Source organism: Apodemus sylvaticus, chromosome 14 (genome assembly GCF_947179515.1).
Source record: "Apodemus sylvaticus chromosome 14, mApoSyl1.1, whole genome shotgun sequence".
Taxonomy (NCBI): domain Eukaryota; kingdom Metazoa; phylum Chordata; class Mammalia; order Rodentia; family Muridae; genus Apodemus; species Apodemus sylvaticus.
Window position 1 is genome coordinate 35,967,524 of NC_067485.1, and position 16,666 is coordinate 35,984,189.

At 43.7% G+C, this 16,666-nt stretch overlaps 1 long non-coding RNA gene and 1 pseudogene across 3 annotated transcripts; one reads left to right on the forward strand and one right to left on the reverse strand.

Annotated features, from left to right (window-relative positions):
* The first annotated feature begins 41 nt into the window (after window positions 1-41).
* On the forward strand, window positions 42-16,389 carry LOC127664948 (uncharacterized). 3 transcript variants are annotated; one of them, XR_007973287.1, is made up of 4 exons: window positions 42-355; window positions 7,125-7,214; window positions 8,827-8,963; window positions 16,131-16,389. It is a non-coding gene; the product is annotated as an uncharacterized LOC127664948 (long non-coding RNA). The 3 variants fall into 3 exon arrangements; XR_007973286.1 differs by lacking the exon at window positions 16,131-16,389 and adding an exon at window positions 9,085-13,505; XR_007973288.1 differs by lacking the exon at window positions 16,131-16,389 and adding an exon at window positions 9,085-13,505 and having other exon boundaries at window positions 7,128-7,214.
* Window positions 15,340-15,803, reverse strand: LOC127664947 (ATP synthase subunit f, mitochondrial-like; annotated as a pseudogene).
* Window positions 16,390-16,666: the final 277 nt, after the last annotated feature.

The window sequence follows — 16,666 nt, forward strand, 5'->3', positions numbered from 1 at the left end:
CTATACCCAGGACCGCCCTCCACCCCTGCCTTGTGCTTGGGTGTCCCGCAGGAACAAGAGCTTCGGACTAGAGCCCACCGGGTCAAGGGCTGTCCCCCTGCAGACAAGCCCTGGTTTTCTCCAACCCCTCCTGTGGAGGGGGCTGGGGACTCTGACGCACTCAGAAATCCTCAGCTGGATGGGACAGTCAGTATGAGGCGTTCCTGTGAAGGTGGAGGCATGTAAATGGGATACTGGAATCTGCACTGGGCTCAAGTCCACTGGCCATGGCCAGGTTGAGAAGTGATGGAGGGTCTGGAGCCCAGGGGACTTGGGTTCTCACAGCGTGTGACAGAAGAGACAGACTGAGAGAGAGGTGAGGAGCATCCTTGGGCAAAGCAGAGTCATGTCTCTCTGAGCGGTTAGAGAATATTGCGCTCACTAAGAAGAAAAATAGAAAGGCAAGTTTATAAACCGGGAGCCCAAATACTGTGTTTGAAACGCTTATACACGTTGGGTGAATGAAACCGACGAATTGAGATGACTCAGACAACTGCAAAGTTTCAATTATGCCAACATAAAAGAGATGGGGGATCCCTGAGTATTCAGGTAGTTAGCGCTTCCGGATGTCAATTCACCTTAAAATGATAATTTTAACCTCAGCCTCGTGGGAGGCAGTTGCGAGTGGGGTACTAATGCCCCAAATAGAAATAACAGCTAGGCTGACTGAAGGTTTTACTTCATTTTCGTGTTTTCTTTGACCTTCATATTTAACTCCACGAGCTTTCTCCAGCTCAGCCTGGATGCCTGGAGCTTGTCTGTTCATTTGGTGTTTTCAGGTCAGCAGGCAGACTACGTTTCTGTATGATTTTAGATTACCACCGCCACAGATCAACTTGGAGCCTTTGTAAAGCTTTTTTAATTCATATATTTCTCAGTTTTTCTTTTAATCTGCCATCCTGGGTTCTGGACTTTAGGAGAAACATCTGGTCTCAGGCACAGGAAACCTGGCGCAGAGATGCCCCACCGGCATGTTTTTTCCCTCACACTAACAGGCTTTCTCAGAAATTAACAGGATGCCAATGCGTTGTTATTTCACCCCAATAAGTTTTCCATTGTCAGAGCCCTGGTAGTAAACAACAGAGTTTCGTTCAAAGAAAATTTTGGTCACACCCATTTTCCCCTCTTCTTCCTTTGGGGCTTCATTCATTCAAAAATATTCTTTGAACACCTTCTATCTGTCGGGAAGTATCCTGGTCACCAGAGACACATCTTGGAGCAAAGTAGAGATTGCAGCTTCAGATAGCACAGCATTGCTGCTGAGGAATTCCTTTTCTTCAAAGTGCGCACAGATAGGAGACTGCTAAGGACAGAAACAGCAAACCCGGGGTGGTTTTTTTTTTTTTTCCTTTTTTCTTTTTTCTTTACTTAGATACACGTGTCTTCTGCCTTGGCTTAGACGGTTTCAACATTTTCCTCAGCCATCCACATCCTCTGTTTTCAGAAGTTTAAACAACAGTCATTGCAAGAAACCTTCTGAGACTTCACATGGCTATCTTGTTTAAAAAGATATGATTACTAATCTTCAACGCCATCTTCTGGTTTGCTTGGTTGTTGTGTGGATCCCCTAGAAGTGATAATTTGGACCATGAGGTGAATGCAAGCACTAAACTACAGAAGTCCTTAACTCTTCCTATTTTATTAGCATCTATTAGTCGCACACAGCAGGGATGGGTTTCATAAGTGGTCTTCACCTGCTCTGTTGCCATTTCTTACCTCTCAGCCCTTCAGTCCTCCCCACCCCGTGTCTTTAACCAGTCTGCCTTTTACTTTCTTACCCCTGCCCCCAACATGGGAAGGCATGTGAGACACTGGCTTACTTCACATGACACGTTGAGTTGAGTTCCAACCGCTCCTTTCTCTTTTTGGTTGAATGAGATTTCCTTATGAATCACTGAAGTTCTCCATGGAGAGAGAACTGGTAGAGAGGAAGGAGTGGCCAGGTGGGCACTTCTAGCTGACCACTAAGAACTTCTTAAATCACAGTCAGAGTTGAGAGAAAGGAGGTGATTTGGGGAGTAGGAGATTTCCCATCCTCTTTCCCACTGATACTTAAGAAAAGTTATACGTTTCACAGTGAGATGGTAGACTGTTGCTCGGAAACATCACAGGAATTTAGTGAACTGCGCATCATCCTAAAGGCAGAGCTCTGTACTCCATGCACATGGGGACTCTTTAGGTTATCGGGCTAAAGAGCCACTGAGCAGGGATCTAGGTTTGAATGGGGCAAACTTTTCATTCATACTTCCCATAAGGAGACTGTAAGAAAAGCTATATCTCAACTCAGTATTTTGAGAATTGACCTTTTAAAATTATACATTCACAAGTAGGAAAAAGTGGCTTATAGAGCCAGTCAGTGTCGGACACTCAGAAAAACCTTATTTAGCCTGGGGTGTACCTTGGCAGTAGAATGCTTGTCTTGTTTGAGGAAGGCACTGGGTTCAATTCCCAGTAATCTTTCCTCCAAAAGATGGAGACCTTGTTTTGGATAAATGTATTTTCTCATGAACTCCTTAAAATAAGAACTACAAAAAAAAAAAAAAAAAAAAAAAAAAAAACAAAAAACAAAAAACAAAAAAAACAAAACAAAAAAAAACAAAAAAAACAAAAAACAAAAAACGTAAAATTCTATCTTTGGGAAAAATTATTTAAAAAAAATAATAAAAAATAACCTCTATTGTTTTAATGCACTGCCTCTGATTTAAAAACAAAGACAAAACCTCTGATGCTCTGATTCCAGGTATGCCCACTTAGAGTCCTGACAGCCGCTTCAGGGTAAATGGTCGGGAGGAGGTGTCTAGAGTTCACAGGAGTGAAGCCGTGGGTGGCGAGCTGACTTTCCCATGTTCAAGAGTGACAGTGACCCTGCTTTCAGCAGTGTTCTGACAACAACATTATGTGCCTCACAAGTGTTCACCCACTTTGAACTATGATTGTGTATATCCTACATCAGCACTTGGAAACTGTCACAGACATAATGACATGCATCCTTCAACCATACCTGCATGGTGTTCAGGGTAATACATGTTAGTCTAATTTTGTACATAAGGAGAGAGATCCAGAAGGGCCACTCGCCATCTCTGTGACTTGCCCAAGAACTAAGGTTTTGTGAACCAGTCTTTCCCATGCACGCATTTGTTTGTTCCCCTTTGGGTTAAAGTCAGGGGGATGGGGAAATGGCTTAGTTGGTAAGAGTGCTTACTCTGCAAGCATAAAGACCCGAGTTCAAATCCTTAGTACCCATGTAAAAAAGCTGGGCGTGGCTGAGTATATATAACCTAAGAGGCTGAGACAAGTGGATTCCCAAGAGCTGAACTGGACATTATTAGCCAATATTAGATGTATTTGTGGGCAATAATACAACTATTTATTTTATATAAGGTCCCAAATATACCTTCTTAACTGAAATTGCAAAAATGCTGAGTGTTTTGTCACTTCAGACAGCTCCAGTATCAAACATCCCCAGAGCATGAGCCATTGAGGAGAAGCTGTTGGGAATACAGTTAATACCAGGAGCTGATGCATGTGGTACAAAATAACCACATTTAGGCTTATAGAAAATGAGACTTGTCATTTTAATCAATTATGTAATGAGGAGTCACAAAGTCTGTGACTCTAGAGCAACATTGTCCCTTTCCCCTTTCATCATGTTTACAAACAACCAACTGTTCCCTTTTTGTCTCCTTTTATCACAAGCATTCTAAGAAGTTTCCTTGTAACTTGACTTGTTATGCTGGCTACGTAAATAGTGACGTGGCTCTAAGCAAGGAACCACTCGATGCTGCCAACTCCTGTTCCCAAGCCAACAAGAATGCAAATACTCTGCAATCGCTGGGGACAGTTTTCCGAAAACTGAAGCAAGAGGTGAAAGGCAAATGGCACGGTCTCACTTCACCCACTGGTAGCGTCGCTTGGCTCCGGACTACTCTGAACTGTATCTGCTGTGTCTCTTTTCAGCAGAACACTGTAAACAGTGCATCAGCGTTCGTCACCCAGGAGTGATGCTGGGGCACATGGAGCGGTAGAGATTATCTTTCAGGGAACATTGCATTGTGTACGGTCAACCCCAGGCTCGGGGTGTGAGTTCTTTCTTGTTCATATGGACGATTCAGGAGCACTTAGTCTGGAACATACTTGATCACAGGCAAAGAGAAGGGATTCAGGGAGAAACATGCACTGACTGATTGTGTAGCAATTATTGTTATTCATAGTGCCACGACCCACATCCCCTGTTAGGAGATGAAAACCCCAGCAAAGGAGAAATTATCTCGCTATGGTTGTTGGGTATGCCAGACAGAGAGGAATGATCAGGAGTCCTGAGAGGGTTCTACAGAGAGAGACAAGTTCTCAGATAGGCCAGGCAGATGGAAACGGGATGGTAAGGAAAGACCATGAGACCTGATGATGCATGGACAGAGCCAGGTGCAGAAATTGGGAAATGGTACCACGAGGAGAATCTACTTCCCAGACTCTCACAGAGGAAGTGTGACTCTGAGTTGGAGACTCACATTATGGGTTGAGTGAGTGTCTTATATCCAGAAGGTTTGGGCTATTACTCCCCGGAAACAAACCTGGCTATTAGAAGATAGCATCCTCCAAAGTCTGTGCATTGCTCAAAGCAGAGGCTTTGACCCATTTCTGTTGACACCTTCCAGGGGCTGTGCCCCTAAGGCATCCTGCCTACCTCGTTGCCTAGAGGAAGGTTGCCAGTTGTGGCACACAAAAATATCTAATTCAGAATTAAATTTGGATTTTCTGACAAAATGTGTATAATTTATTAGTGTAAGTATGCTCCAAGCAATATTTGAAACTATTTTGTCTGAGGTTCAAATGTCTATCAGATGCCGTAATTTGAATGTTTCCCCACTCAAAGTCATGGGTTAGCAATTTAATTCCTCAGTGAAAATTTATTTGGTAGGGGTGGGGCCTTTGGAAAGTAATTAGGATTGGCTGGAGTCCCAAGCAAGCCTGTTAGTAGAAGAGGCATTATCAGAAAGAGAGGCTTTAACTAGCTGCTTGCTTTGTATCACCACATGGTATCCAGTGTCATGCTATGATTCAGCAAAACAGCCTCTTCAGTAGTTGTAAGCATTATGCTCCCAGTCCATCTATATTTGTGTGTTTGTATATGTATATGTGTATGTGCATATGATGTATGTATATGATGTATATGTAGAATGTATATGTATATGTACATATATATGATGTATATGTATATATGACATTCAAATCACAGCACCAGATATGCATATAGATCTCAGACAAAGTAGCTTCATAGATCATACTTAAATATTTGTATTTTCTCTCTCCCCCCCTCTCCTCTCATTCTTTCCTTCCCTCCCTCTCCTTCTTCCCTCTCTCTCTCTGTTTCTCTCTCTCTCCTTCCATCCCCCCTCTCCTGTTTCTGGCATTTTAAGGAAGTCATGAAGAGTGGGCTAGTAGATTGCCTCTCTCCTTGGTCAACCAAGACAACACAAAGCAAGCATTTTGGCATGATAAGCCTGAATTGCTGGTCATTGAGCCCTTTTTCAAAAGAGTCTGTACTTCCCTTTAGAGTTGCCCATGAACAACACTGTCAGACAAGAACTAAGGGTCTCCAAGTGGGTCCCCGCGGTCCTCTGCATTGTATGAACAATAACCACATGTCTTCAGAATTCAAAGGATAATTTTACTGAATGTGTGCTATTTTCATGCCATTATACAATTTAGAAAAAAAAAAGACATAAAATCAAACTAAGATAATCTGGAGACCATCTAAACTGTTGTTATGCCTTTTAGTAGCGGCCTCTATTATGCACAGCACAGCCCCAGCGAGGCCATCTAGTCCCTGGACCTTGGTTGTTCCTCTCTGGACAGCCATGAGGATGGGGTGGGAGAGGTGCAGATAATCGGAGCACTGGTGACTTGCAGAAGGGAAGTCTTACCATCCTTTTCATCATAGAAAGGGATGAGGGCCCCTGGGAATGTGAGTTCCCTCTGTAGGCAAAGCAAGGGCCACCTGGGCCATTCTTCCTGCATCCAGGCAGGACAGTGCAGGGCACTTCTTCCTTTCTTATTTTCTGTGTAGAGTTCACCTGCTTGTTTCCCCTCCCTGGCCTGTCTCCCTCCCCTTCTCCCCCACTTCTCCTTTTCAACATCTTGACAGTTTGTTAATGCAGATTACCCTACAACAAGGGACAAAAAGAGAAACTTTCACAGTTGCATTAAAACTTTCGTTGCTTATATCTGATGACCATGAGCACACAGCTACATGTCTCTTGAGCTTCCTTGGTTCTGCTGAGTCAGAGAGAGGGGTAAAGGATGTGGCTTCTGATCCAAAGCCGTCTAAGCTCTCATGCCATTCTAGTAGACACAAGCTCTTTCCCACATTAGGGGAATCAACATTTTTTTCGATTTAAAATTATCTTTTAAGTGATTAAAAAACACGCGAAATACATGTGACTACTGGGGAGCTGTAACAACATTTTGATACATGTGTGTCCCATGTGCTTTTACCCATGATGCAATAAGCCAGTGAGTGTGAGCAAATGACATGACTTGGGTGAGATCATTGTACCTCCCTGAGATTTTGGCAGATACATTCTCCACAGTAGACACAGGCATGAGGCTGGTCAGAGAGTGCAGAGGAACTACCATATAAGAAGCCACCTATGAGTAGACCTCTGTCAGAAGGACTAGGCTGGCAGGGTAGAGGAAAAGCCCAGGTTAGCTAAGTCCTCAGCTCAGTGGCAGTCTGCAGACAATGAGCCTCACATCTGCTACTCCCGAGAGAAGTTGTGCTGTTCTATGCAGTACCTGTCACGTAGTCCCTGATAGTATGTTTAGCTGAAAAAAAAATAAAAAAGGATTCTTCTGGGTCACAGGTGGGCATGCTTAGAAGAAATGAGCTACACAGAATGTTGGAAGCTTAATGTGTTGGCTTTTAATACTTTTTAAATTTTATAGCTCCTCCTTTATTGAGCTGAACTCAAGTACCCGGGGTGGGGGTGGGGTAAGGGAGTGGGAGGAGTGGGGGGTGGTATTTGACATCAGATGAAACTTGAAAATGACAAGAACCATCTATACTGTCTTTTCCATCTGCCCAGCAGGAGAAGGCATCCCAGCATGCTGCAATATAATGAGAAGAAACAGGACTTTCCAGGGACTCTCTGTGGTAGCAGGCCTTTAAAAGACAAGTAAGCTGGCCCCCCTACTCTTGTGTTTGAAGATCCAGCTCACCTTCCATATGCTCTTCCCCTTTCCTTTGTGCCATGAGGCATCCTTTCCAAGGGCCAGGGAACAACTGTTTGCTGCTCCATGTCCTTGCTCTGCAAAGTACCCTGCCGTGGCTGCTGCTCAACGCTGCGCCGTAGGTCAACGGTGTGTTCTATCATATGCAGCTGCCTTCTGCAGAGACAGTGCTTGCAAATATAGTTCTGGAATTGCTGACACTGTTGCTGTGACTCCACATCTCCACATCTTTGAGCTCTACCTGCCCTTGCTGTGGCACCCTGCGACCCCAAGCTCAAGTTAGCATGGTCAACTGCATGGACCACTGTGCCGCTCTCCAAAGTTCTGTGATTTATCTCAGTTTTCTAGCTCCCGTGAGGTGCAGGATGAGGCAGTGAGAAACTGCCAAGACCCAGGGCTGCCCAAAAGAGTATGCTGGCAGTGACTCAGCTTAGTACTGGGTAACTATCACTCACCCCCCAAAAGGTATCATTCTCTGGGAAAGTACCAAATAGGGAAGGGGTAGAAATGGTCAAAGAACCAGAGGCAACCTCAGCAAGAAGACTTCTGTTCTGAACCTTGGAGTCACAGGATTTCAATGTAAGATATGAAGGAAAAGAACATTAGGTTTCAACGAACATGGTTGAAAATCTTAGTGTAGACAGGGGGTTCTGGTAGAAGAGTAAATAGTCAGAGGTAGAGATGGAGACCTAGGAACTGGAAAGAGAAGACCATAGAGAAATTCTAAACCATTAACATAATTGTTTTGTACAGAGCATTAGTTCTTCGGCATCACAGGGATTGGATGCCTTCATGGGCTAGCTCAGACACTGGGATTCAGGCAGTAGAGCTTGGGAGCTGCATCTCTATTAGCTATTGGGGGTTAGGAGTGTAGGGACAGTTCATTCACGGTTGGAAGAGACTAGGCAAGGCATCCATATTAAAAGTTTATCCTTACAAGTGATACAGCTCAACTGGAATTTTAGGAAGGCAAAATTGCAAAACTAGCCCGGTTAGAGGTGCAAATATGGAAAGATAGGACATGCTGAAGCAGGACGAGGCTGTGATTCAGAGGGCAAAAGCGAGGGAGGTGTGGCCTCAAGGATGGTGTCCTCACCAGAGAAAGGAAACAGTGACAAAGGTGATATTTAGGATGGAAAGCTGCAAGTGGGAAAGTTAATACTAATGGTCAACCAAAGGAAATGGAGAAAGATTGCCGTGGAAGCAACCTGTGTCGAGTGTCTAGATGGGGGTTAATCGAGATCTAAAGATCCACCATGACTGTGAATGGTGTCATTCCATGGGCTGGAGTCCTGAACCATACAATAAGTGGAGAGAGAGAGAGAGAGAGAGAGAGAGAGAGAGAGAGAGAGAGAGAGACAGAGACAGAGACAGAGACAGAGACAGACAGAGAGAGACAGACAGAGATAGGTAGAGAGAGACAGAGACAGAGAGAGACAGAGAGAGGGGGGAGGGAGGAAGGGAGGGAGGGGAAGGGGGGAGGGGAGAGGGAGAGGGAGAGAGCATCCTTAACTGTCATATTATTCTGCATCCTTGCCACTGATACAATATGACCAGCACTTCATACTTTTGCCACCATGACTTCCCACAATGCCCTGAAACTGTGAGCCTAGACACTTCACATCTAAGATTCATCTGTACATTCAGAGGGAACATGGGCATGCTGAACTATCTTGAACACAGTGGATATTGTGGTGAGTAGCCGGCTTCTCTATTTTCCTGCCTCTAACTGGTTAGATCGGGGCCAGGGGGAGGTCAGGAGGAACTAGGTTCCTTATGACCATGGGCACCGATCACTTCCTTCCCTGGCTGCAGGTCTATTCGGCATGGGTTCAGAGTCACTCTGGGTGCGAACAGCCATGGTCACTTCCTTCTGAAGCCTGCAGCAGGCTCCTGAGCACTGGAAGGGAATGCTGGCCTGTCTGGAAGGCACAAGGGCAGCTGCCTGAAGAAAGGGAAACTGACCCTTGCTGGGTGTTTATGGTGCCGGACACAGTCCAGGGGAACTTTCTTGGAAAGGAGTGACTTGGATATTCTTGCCCTGAGATGGCTTTGAGATCCTGAGCTCTGGAAACAGAACCTGGAACTGGTGCTCAGCCTGGGGCCTGGTTTTATCCATTGCTGAGAAAGGTCTTGGGAGGTAGAACAATGCCATGCCTTTGCCTTTGCCACTTTGGATTTTGGGTCAGCCTCGGCAATCAACCTGAACAATGACCAACCTCAAGTCTGGTCTGAGGCTATGAGACTATCTTCAGTGAACCTCAGTAATTTCTCATACAACTGAGCCTTGTAATTCTATTCTAGAGAATACAGTGAGGTAAAGAGACTGGTCAAGCTCTCCAGAATCAAAAGAACCATCTGGGGACTGAGGGCAGCTTCCGCCAGGCACATGCCTCATTGAGAAATGCCCCATATGAAGAATAGAGGAAAACACAGCCACTCTCGTTAGCAGTCACTTCCTTGGAATGCTGCCTGCCCTCTTGCCTACCTTCAGGCCTTTACTCAAAGGCCACTTTCCAGGGAACTCACACAATGATTTATCCACAGAGCCCTGGCTGAGTCAGTCCAAGCTTGCTCCACAGTCTGCCTCCTCTGACCACCACACAGTGGGTCTACAGTTGTCCTGCTCTCCGATGTCATCCCCACCAGAATCATCTCTTACCCAGATGTCCAGAGGATATTTTTTGAATGAATGGGGAAATGACTGGTCATTGAAATGAGACAGAAAATTCACTCACATGAGAGCTGGTAACAACCACGTGGCTAAAATCGACATATTCCTTTCAGTGTCTACAGAGACACTTATCTGAGCACCAACTGAGGTAGCACTAAGAAATTCTTAAATATTGAATCATGGGGGACAGTTAAATATGCATTGGTACATCTGCACATTTGGAAACTGATATTTATGAAAATTTTCATCAATTTGGGGGAAAAGCTTGTGATTCGGGGCCAAGGGAAGATAGCAGATGCAAAATTGCATGCATGATGTGATCTTAACTCTGAGAAAACGATATGGCAGTTAGGGGAATCCCCAACGTGTTACCAACATAGTGGGGGACCACACAGTATTTATATAAATGTTTTTTTTCTCTATCTCCTGCCCCCATGTTTAACGCTCCTTGGGGGGTAAACACATAATAATCTTAAACCCATAAAGATAGTTCTTGAGATCAGAAAATTAGTTCTCAGCAAGCTTAACTAATAATTTGCAGCAAGCCAAAGGCCACATCTCTCTACCTTGGCTTTAACAGCTCCTTCTTCAATGGCAGATCTGCCTCTTCCTTTTGGTTGGAGAGTTTATTCCTGAAACATGGCATTCATACCAGAATGCCTTTTTCTGGATCACTTGAAATCTGGCTTGGTTGAAACATGGCTGAACCCACTGTCATGCCCCGTGCTAGATGTAGGGGAAATACAGACGCAGTGGAGCGTGGTTCCTGTCCAAAGCACACTGTCAGATGAGGGGCTCTTCACCTCTGGTCTTTACCTTGAAGGAACTGCATTCACCAAAACCACCAGTGACATTCTCCTGGCAAAATTCCAGTGGCCTCATCCCTTTTTCTAAACCCTGGGCCTCTTGGCACTTCTGCTGAGGTGGCCAGTCTCCTTGTGACATCTCTCCACTGTGGTCACCGGGGGTGTTTTGCACCCTCGGTCAGTGCTCACGTCATGATCCACTGAGCACCAAGCAATCCTCCTGCCTCTTCAGACATCTATGTCTCACCACGCATCTAGCTGGCCCCAGTGGGGTGAGTCAGGACCTGAGGGTTTCTTTCTCCACCATTCTGTCTCCACAAGTGTCCGTTGGCCTATGCCGAATGCCCTTGCCCCACAGAGCACCACTGCTGCCCCTCACCTACAGCTCCTGAAGAGTCAATGTTCTCTGCAGAGCAGGCCTCTCAACACTCAGCTCTGGCCCTACCATAGCTTCCTTTACCTGGATGCCACTGCCTGACCCACTCACCTCTGAGGGCCACCTGAAGTTAATGTTCATAGGACGTGTAGGATCTATGGGGACTTTGAAAACTATTTGCTAGTCAAACTGAACGTTGTTTTTAAAATTTGTTGTATAAAACAATGGATTCCATTATTGATTTTTATGTATATTATTTACCTCAAATGCTCCTTCTGCCTTCACATGATCACGAGTGTTTGCTTGTGTGTGCATTCTACATATGATTTAAAAACACATGGTGTTTTGTCTCTCTTCCTTCTCCGCATCATCCTATCCTGTTCATTCCCTTTAAAAATCTTCCTTCTTCTCACAGTATCCCTCTACTTCCAACCATAGATAGTTATTAATATTACCTAGATGAGCTATGAAAGAAAATCATCTTTCTGAGTCTGTTTTTTTAAATATGATACTCTACAGCTCCACTCACTGAATTTTATTCTGCTTTCTGGTTGAATAAACTGTCGTTATACACATACACATACACATATACATACACATATGCAGATGCCACTCTTTCAGGGCTACTCATCGGTTTGTGGGTGTTGAGGCTGCTCCATACGGAGGCTAGTGTGAATAGCACTGTAGTCAATATGGAAGTGGTGCCCTGGTGTTCTTCATGTATATTTCTAGGGCTGTGCTATAGCAAAGTCACATAGGCAGTAGTTCTATTTTAAGAACTTTAAGAATTTTTTTCTTCTAATTAATTTCTGTACTGATTTTTCATAGTGACTGGACTGATTTGTATTTCCACTATCCATGTAAAAGCTCTCCCTTCCAATATATCCTCACCAGCACTTGTTATTATTTTCTTGATAATAATAGGCATTCTGGCTAGGGCAAGACTCTATTTTTTTGTAGTATGGAATTGAAAACAAGCAAAACATGCCATTTATAGTGTTCTGATTTTCTCCCTCTTTCCCTCTCTCTTTCCTTCCCTCTCTCCTTCCCTTCCTCCCTTCTTTGCTTTCCCCTCCGTCTCCATCCCTTCCTTCTTTCCCTCAATTTGAACTGACAAATAAAAACTGTACATTTTTATTGTTTAGTAAACTTTCCATATCTGTGACAAAACATGTGATCCAATTAACTTAAAAGGAGGACAATCTTGCTTTGGATTGTGAGTTAATCCATAGCTCCCAGCCCCGTTCCTTTGGTTCTGAGATGGCAAAGCGTGTCGTGTCAAAGGTATGTAGAGAGAAGGCTGCCCCATCACAGCAGCTGGGAAGCAAGAGAGACAGAGTTCTGTGCCAATAGCCCCTTAGTGTGCTAACTACAATTGGCCCAACTTCTCTCCACTAGACCCCACCTTCTAAGGTCCTACTACTGTTCAATAGATGATGACCACGCCTTTGGGGGGCATTCCAAACCACAGCATTAGAAGGCTGGATTAAACTGTGTAATCTGCATTTCCTCATTTATGTATCTACTTAGCAAGTAATTTTCAAGTGCATAATTTATTGTCTTTATTTGTAGTCACAATGAGGGCCCACAAATTTGCTCTTCTTTTCTGACTGACATTTTGTGTCGTTTAACTAACTTCTCCCCAATTCCTCCCCTCCCAGGGCCCCAGTCTCTGGTAACCATTCCACTCTTTGCTTCTAAGTTGGATGTCTTTAGATTTCACATACAATGAGGTTCTTCAGTGGTGTCTTTCTGTGCCTGGTCTGTTTCACATTGTGGCTTCCATATTCCCTGTTGTTACAAACAGCAGGACTTTTCTTATGAGCCTGCCTTGTAATACTTGATTTGCATACCATTAACCATATTTATCATTCTGTACATAGGACACCAGAAAACCCTTTTTTTCCCTGTCTATCTGAAATTCTGTATCTATTGGCCTACCTTTCTTTCCCCCTGAACCTTTATATCCACCATCTGGTATTTGTTTCTAAGAGTGTGAAATTTATCTTTCTGTCCCTGGGCATTTGTTTTAACATAATGTCCCCCAGATTCACCCATATCATCACAAATGGCCAGATTTCTTTCCCCTTGAAGGCTATATACTATTCTATTGTGCATGTTCACTGCTTTCTTTATCTAGTCCTTTCTATTGGTGGACATATAATTTGATTCCACATCTTGGTTATTGAGAGTGGTTCTAAAAAAAAAAATCACAGGAGTACAGCTATGTCTTTGACGTGTTCATTTAAATTTTGGACATATATTGAGTAATAGAACTGTTGATGCTTTATCTACTTTAATTTCTTTTTTGAGGATTCCCACCCTATTTTCCACAGTGGTTGTATTAATTTAACTTCCCATTGTCAGTGGACCAAGGCTTTTTTCCTCCCATGGGCATTCTTTTTATTGTTTAAAGATATCTTTATTTATATTTTATTCGTGTGTTTGCTTACACAGATGTAAGTGAATCATGTGTGTGCTAGGTGCGTACAGGACCCAGAAGAGGGAGCTAGATCTTACGGAACTGCAGTTACAGGTGGTTGTAAGCTGTTGTGTAGGTGCTGGGACCTAAACTCAGGTTTCCTGTAGAAGCAGCAGGCGCTCCTGACCACTGGGCTCTCTCTCCAGCCCTAGGCACACATTTTACTTCTTTCTCTCTCCTTTCTTTGCCTCTTCTTATTTATTTATTTATTTATTTATTTATTATTTATTTATCTATTTTTCCTTGCTATATATTATCTTTTATGTCCCCTAGGAACCTCCAAGGGCAAGAACAATACTTTTTATTTCTTATTTTTCAGCACACTGGAAATAGTGTCATGCACAGAGTAAACTACTTGCCCCCCCCCAAAAAAAATTTACAATCTTGTGGACTGTTTTAAAAACAAGGCTAATTTTTTAAAATTCTGCTTTGTTTTTTTTTAAAAAATAGCATTCACAATGATGGATTTTATTATCTTGATGTGTGTAGATCAAAACAGTTCACCTCTCACCATCATCCACTCATAGGTACCCTCCTCTGCTCCCACGCCTCTTCCCACCAGTGGCCTTCCTTCCCTTCATATGTGTGTGCGCGTGCGCGCATGTGTGTGTGTGTGTGTGTGTGTGTGCGTGTGTGTGTGTGGTCTAGATTCTACATATGCAATATTTGTTTTATTTTGCTTAAGGGGATAATCTCCAGTTTCATTCATTTTCCTGCAAATAATGTATTTGGTTTTCTGTTTATGGCCAAAAGAAACCCCACTATGTGTTGCCCACAAACATCAGGGCTGTCCCTTATCAGAGCTGTTGGGAACAATGCAGCAATAAACATGGACATGAAGCATTTGTGGTGTAAGGACTTCAGGTGCGTGGCCAGGCGTAGCGTAGCTAGAGTGGATAACGATTGATTACCTGTCTACCAGCAAGGCACAGAGCTTCCCCGGCCGCCTAGCCTCCGCAGGCTTTGGTGCTATTTGTTTCTTGGGAAAGCTATTTGAAGGGCTGAGATAGTGTCCCAGTGAAGCTTTGATTTGCATTTACAGGAGGGCTGAAAGTGATCAACTGAAGTTACACTTCTACAATTCATTTGCTCACTCATCAACTAGATAATTGCTTTTTTCTTTTCTTTTTTTCCCTCGGTGTTTGCTGTTTTGACTTCTTTACTGATTCTAGATATTAATCTGCGTCAGATGCTTAGCTGACAAAGATGTCCTGCTGCTCTTTGGCTGCTTCTTCACTCTGTTCCTTGTTTCCTTTGCTGTGGGGGAGCTTTTAATTCAGCCCCTTTTGTTGATTCTTGGGCTTAGTTTCTATGCAACCAGAGTCCTTTTAGAAAAATCCTGGACTGTGACCTTTTCTTTAGTATTTCCCTCTAAAAGTTTTTGAGGTCTATGTTAAGGTCTTTGATCCATTTTAATTAATTAATAATAATAATGATTTAATTTCAGTACTTGGGAGTGAGAGGCAGGGGGATTTCTGAGTTCGAGACCAGCCTGGCCTACAGAGTGAGTTTCAGGGCAGCCAGGCTACACAGAGAAACCCTGTCTCAAAAAAACAAAATAATAGTAATAATAATAATAATAATAATAATAATAAAATTCTACACACTATATAATATAGAAATAATATAAACATATATAATATAAATATAATAAATATTATCATTGTTATTATTATATTATTTGGTACAGAGGGAGAGCAGAGCCAGTTTTGTTTTTTTGTGTTTGTTTGTTTGTTTTTTTTTACAGTCTGTTATCTTTTATTGGACACTAGTTCTCAGTCAGGGCATGAAGGTTCAGGCAGTTGAATTCTTCCTAGATCAGAGCGGGGCAGGGGGTACGCTCAGCGATGCAGTGCCTCCATGGTGACCCCACTTCAGTGGTCCTTGCACTGCTGCTCCTGTCTGAGTTCCTTGTAAGAAATGCAGTCGCTGAAAACCACGTAGGCTGCCAGCACCATGTCGATCCCTGAGATGCTGCCTGTCCGAATGTTGATGTAAGTGTTGGTCATACCCTCTCCGAAAGGCTCCTGCAATGGCAGCCACTGGGGGTGAACTCCCTCATCAATATCTAGCCCGGCCGCTCTCTAAATTAACCTCCACCAGCTCCTTCTCCTTCAGTGGCATGGGCGACGCCATCTTGCAGTCCTGGCGTCCGCAATATCCAGCCGAGCGTGAGGGCCCCAGTTTCGTTCTTATACATGCAGACCATTCATTTTCTTTAGCACAATCTGTTGAAGAGGCTATTGTTAGGAGACAGTTTCCTGAGTCCTCCCGTCTCAGGGATAAGTCCCATCTTGCTGGTGGGGCCAAACTGAGTTCTCGTTCCCAGGCCCCAGAACCAACTCTTAATCTGCTTCTTCGGGCATTTCACGTTTGTCTGTTAGCCAGCAAAGGATGCTTAGAGGGGAGTTGTCTATCCCGTTATCTGAACTGAGGCACACAAATAGTCAATTGCCTGTCGTGATTTAATTGACCATGTGTAGCGTACTCACTCCTTTGTTTCATCATTATTCTAAACTCCAGACTGGAGTCCAGGAGAGGACCTCATGTAAACGCTGAATCAGGACCTGAAACCAGGTGACCCAGATAAGGCCCAGTCGCCAACATTAACTTCTTGATTAACTCTTCGTGTCAAAATAGGATTGATCAATGCAATAGTCCACCCCACCCCCTCCCACTCTTCCCCCCACCCCCCGCTTTGTGTTCCCATCCTATGAAAAGGTTGTAAATCTCCCCTTAGAGGTGCAGTTCAGAGGTGGAACTGGCTGCCTCTTTGTGAACCCCAAAAATAAAGCTTTCATTTTTAAACTTCTGTCTCTGAAGTGAGTTTGGCTTCCAATCAGATCCCAATAGCTGTCTTTTCATAAATATATATATATATATATATATATATATGGCACTTTTTGAAGATCAAGTGTCTGTAGTTGTGTGCTTGAATAAATACAGACAAGTTTAATGGTTTCATTATTATACAGTGGCTTACACTGAGTTCCATCTCTTTTTGTATTTTCTCCCTACACAAACCCAGATACATGGTACTTAGCTTCTGCCAGGGTGTC